At 28.5% G+C, this 5,000-nt stretch overlaps 1 protein-coding gene and 1 long non-coding RNA gene across 2 annotated transcripts in view; one reads left to right on the top strand and one right to left on the bottom strand.

Annotated features, from left to right (window-relative positions):
* Positions 1 to 1,034, top strand: part of LOC119596357 — a 1,657-nt gene extending 623 nt beyond the window's left edge. Inside the window, exon 3 of the long non-coding RNA XR_005230754.1 lies at positions 1,024 to 1,034. This is a non-coding gene — a long non-coding RNA (uncharacterized LOC119596357). The remainder of the gene's footprint in view (positions 1 to 1,023) is intronic.
* LOC119596356 overlaps positions 1 to 4,354 on the bottom strand; it is a 9,229-nt gene extending 4,875 nt beyond the window's left edge. Inside the window, exon 1 of the mRNA XM_037945574.1 lies at positions 4,263 to 4,354. The gene's annotated coding sequence lies outside the window, so the exon portion shown is untranslated. The remainder of the gene's footprint in view (positions 1 to 4,262) is intronic.
* Between the last annotated feature and the right edge of the window lie 646 nt (positions 4,355 to 5,000).

The following is a 5,000-nucleotide window of genomic DNA, read 5'->3' as shown; positions in this document are numbered from 1 at the left end:
TAAAGATTGAAAGAATAAGGAGGATTCTATATGGAAAACAATATTTTGGTTTATATATATTATTAAAATATTAATAATGTTATTAAATATTTATATTTTACATCAATATAATAAATATATATTTAGTATTTTATTTCTTATATTATTTCCCATATCATAACCTTGATATTAATTTCTATAATTATACATTTATTGAATTGTTTTAATTTCTAAAATATATATGAATATTAAATTTAAAGACCTATTTAGTGAATAAACATAATATTAATTATTCTAAATTATTTTTAGAATTAAAATCATGACTATAACCAGAAGAAAAAATTTTATATATATTATTCTATATTACATAGATATACTTATATATATTATATATATATATAAAATATACTATATTATATATATTTTATATATATATATTAATGTATTTATAATATTATATATATTATTATAATATATATATATTATATATTATATATATTATATATATATGTATATATTTAAAATATATCTATAAAAATTTTTATATATTATATTTATATTTATATTATTTTTTATTTAATTTTATTATATTATAGTATTTTATATTGTATATATATTATATGTTATATTATTTTGTATATATATGTATTATATATATGTATATATTTTATGTATAGTATATGTATATATTTTATGGATATATTTTATATCTATATGTATATATCTTGTTATTAGTTGTTTATTATTATTATTATATTTATTATATTTATATATTTGTATATAGATATGTATGTATTATATATTTTATATGTATAAAATATTTTATACTATAATATATATACATATATATATACATTATATGTTTTAAATTTTCTGTATATTATGTTATATATGTATATATATTTATATATATTTATATAATGTATAAATAATATGTATATATTATATTATGTATATTATGTATTATATGTATATATATGTATAATATGATTAGTAATATATCTATTATGGAATCAATTTGATGTGTGCCATTTCATTTTGCAGAACAGTTGAAGTTACCCTCGCAAGGTTTACTTGGGAAACCAGTTTTTTGCCTATCAGAACTTCCTGCTGTCTCCTCCGCAGCCTTCTCTGCTACCATGTCCCCACTCCATCAGTTCTTCCTCCAAAGCGACATGCTCTTCCTACTTGCTTAAATCCATCTTCCCTCACATCCACTACACCATCTTCCATGGTATCTACACCAATTACTTCCCCAGAGCGGGTTTGTTTTGGGGTAGAACCAGTGAAATCGAGGAAGCCGAGGGTTTCACTAAAAAAGAAACCAAATTTTTTTTTAAATCTTATGCAGGAATATCTGCAAAAAAATTATAATCCATTGCCGTTCTCGATAGCAGAGTTGCAGAGTTGATTGGAAAGGATTAATTTAACAAAAGGGAGAAAAGGTTGCTTTAGCAGGAAATTTCCCAGAGGATGACGGTGATTTTGGGAAGAGATTCCATCCTGAGAAACTTCAGCGTAATTGGAAGGGCTACAGGATGACTAGAAGGCAAAAGCCAAAAATGAAATGTCTGGGAGAGCTCCCGTAAATTTCAGATTTTTGAGGAGATGAAATTAACTGATAGGGGTCAGCATGATATTGGACTTTCCAGTTACAGGGCCCCAGCAAGGGGATTCACATTCATCGCCAATGAATTTGGGTGAAGAAGACCTTGATGACCCTGACCCTGTGGCTAGTGCTGACCCTGTGGCTGATCCCCTACCTGGACCCTCACATTGGAAGTGCCACCACCCGGGACGGAGACAAAGGAAAGGCGACAGGCCAAGGAGAGTGAAGAGGTAGTCCCTTTTTTAGGGAAGTGACCAGCGTCACTATGAAATTATGAGAGAGTTTTAGATGAAATTATGAGAGAAGTTTTTTGAGCTCATGAAGAGGATGCGAGAGGAAGTTGTGGTTGTGCTCTCTGAAATAGTTAAAAAATGTGATATATTTTCAATACCTTTTTTTATGATTATTTTTTTCCTAACAAACCTTTCTTTTTATTCAGAGTTTAATTTTTTTTATTATTATCATTATTATTATTATTATTATTATTTTATTATTATTATTATTATTTTATATTAGGTGTAATTAATTGCTTTACATTTCATTGGGTTTATTTATTTTGGGGGGCTTTAGCAGAGCTTTTCTTGTTAATTATTTTGTTTTTATTCTGAAAGCCAGTTTATTTTTTTTTGTGTTATTTCTCAAAACTAGAGGTTTGTTGTTTATTTCTTCAAAGCCCCAAAATTAAAGTTCCTTTTTTCTTATTTTGATTTTTTTAAAGATTTTTTTTTGTACTTTCTAAGCTAAAATTTATTTCCCATTTTGTTGTTTTCATATCAATAGATTGTTTCCTTTTTGGTTCATTTTAAAGTTCAAGTTTATTTTTTATACTGAAAGCCAAAGTTTTGTTTTCCCTTTTTGTTAATTTCAAAGCCAAAGACAGTTTTCTTTTTGTGATTTCAAAGCCAAGTTGTTTCCTTGTGTTAATTTCAAAGCAAAAATTGTTTCTTTTGTGTTAATTTCAAGCCAAAGATTGTTTCCTTTGTGGGTTTAATTCAAAGCCAAAGATTAGATTTCAGTATAAACAAAAAAAACAAAGTGTTTTTTATATCTTTATTTCAAAGCCAAAGTGTTTGTCCCCTCTTTGTCATAAAAAACAATCAAATTTTTTTATTTTTCTTTTACATGTATACATACAGTAAAAAGGACGCTTTTCTATTTGGAACAATAGCATAATTCCTATTTTATATACATAGTGCTATATTTTTTTCTTTATTTAAGGGATTGATTTATGTTCCATGTTAAAAATCACATACTTATTTTTAATTAAAGATAAGACTTTTCTGTGATAATGAAACATTGTAGTGAATTATTTATTTTATTTTTGTACAAAAAATGTAATATCATATTAAAGAAAGAGCCGATTTTTTTTTTTTTTTTTTTTTTTTTTTTTTTTTTTTTTTTTTTTTTTTTTTTTTTTTTTTGTACAGCTTAATGTTTTATTTTGTAAGTTGTATCAAATATGTTGAAATATTTTGTCTGTTTCAATTCATTAAGTAAAGGAATTGAGATTCTGTGATAACTGGGGGCTTAAAATAATTTTCCCCGGTTGTTCTGTGATAGTAAGATAAGCAATTGTTACATAAGGGGAAAGTATATTTACAATGAAAGATATATTTTAAAAAATATATATACACACAATAAAATATTTGAGATTCTGTCCCTAACTGGGGCTCAAGATAAAATGTATTCTCAGGTTGTTTTGTGATAATAAAATGATCCTATTGTTACATTTCATAGGGAAAGTATTTTACACTAAAGATAATATTTTTATACAAGATGTATATTTACAATAAACCCAAAAAGTATAATTAAGTTTTAATGGACGATACCATTGATATATATTTAAAGATCTGAATAAGAAAATAGACAACAAAAAGAACAATTGTTTTTATTCAAAAATGACAAAAAAATATTTTTTAAAAACCTCTAAATTGCAAACTTTAAAATTAACTCTTTCTTTTTTATAAAAGATGTCGCAAAAAAATGGGAAAAAAATAAGCTTAATCTTTGTTAACCACTTTCTTGCTTTACCTTTTATATGAACATTATTCAGTTTATCTTGAAACAGTGAACACTCTTACTTACCTTAATTTCATACTTAAATTTTATGGTTACATCTTCAGGTCATATCTTTTCTATTTCCAAAATTGTCTTTTCATCATCATGTCTAGGGCGCCTTCCGGATGTTCACTGCCATCTTTTTTCATACACATGTTATGAAGAGTGCAGGCTGCCAAAACAATCTTAACATATGTCAGCAAACTTGTGTTTTGTAAATCTCGTGTGCGCCGGAATCTACAAATCATTCTTCCAAGGCATTTTCAATAATGACCCCGGCCCCTGTGTATTATTATGGGAAATTCTCTTGAGGTAGAACTCCAGTATCCCTTTCGGGGTGAGGATGAAATGGCAAAATCATTTGCAATGTATACAGTGTCACCCAGCAGAAATACCCTGCCATCTTCTCTGCTCTTTTTCTGCAAAATATGGGCTTATATATATGAAGAAAGAAAGAAAGAAATACTTAGATAAAGCAAAAGGTTGACGAGCTTGGTCCATCTTTGTTTTTTTACCCCGCTGAGCATTGTGGGTAAAGAAGGTTCCGAACGCGGCCTCGTTGTCCTGCTGGTCCTGACAAGTGTCTTGACGAGCAAGACGAGGAGTTCCGAACGCAGCGCTGGCTTCGCCGAAGGTACTGATCGCTCCATCGCTGAGGGATTCCCAGGGCGAGGGAGGAGGGCCGCCCAACTGTTGTATAATACAAGCACGTCATTTCCTCTCCCGGAATCTCCAGAAGGGACGCTCCGGCTTCAGTATAAACACGAGAGGCATTCTTTTCCTTGTGCATGACCTTGGTTTTCTTTTTGTTGACATATATATATGTGATAGGTAATGTAATGAAGTGGGCGGTGATGAAAGGTGACGATGATGATGGTGATAGTATTGATGATGATGATGATGACAATAATAATAATAATGCAAATAATAATAATAATAATATTAACAATGATAAATAATAATAATAACGATACTGCTACTACTAACAATAATAATAATGACAATAATGGCCATGATAATGATGATAATAGTAATAGTGATAACAATAAAATTAAAAATGATGATAATGATAGTTTAAAGATGATAAAAAAATAATAATGATAATACTACTACTAATGATAATGATAATGGTAACAGTAATAATAAGGTATTTAGAAAATGATTATAATTATGACTGAACGATAATGATAATATTTTATATTGCAATGAAAGAAATTTTTTAGCTCTGTGCTGATTCCGGTCACAGGAAAGGGGGGGGGGGCGCTTTGTGACTAAAAAGGGCTTTTGGCGTCATCCGGGATGCCCCGATAAAGATTAAATGGTTCTCACACGCGAAATACATCGCTAGCCCCCC

This window comes from Penaeus monodon, chromosome 37 (genome assembly GCF_015228065.2).
Source record: "Penaeus monodon isolate SGIC_2016 chromosome 37, NSTDA_Pmon_1, whole genome shotgun sequence".
NCBI lineage: Eukaryota > Metazoa > Arthropoda > Malacostraca > Decapoda > Penaeidae > Penaeus > Penaeus monodon.
This window is presented reverse-complemented; position numbering and strand designations above follow the sequence as displayed.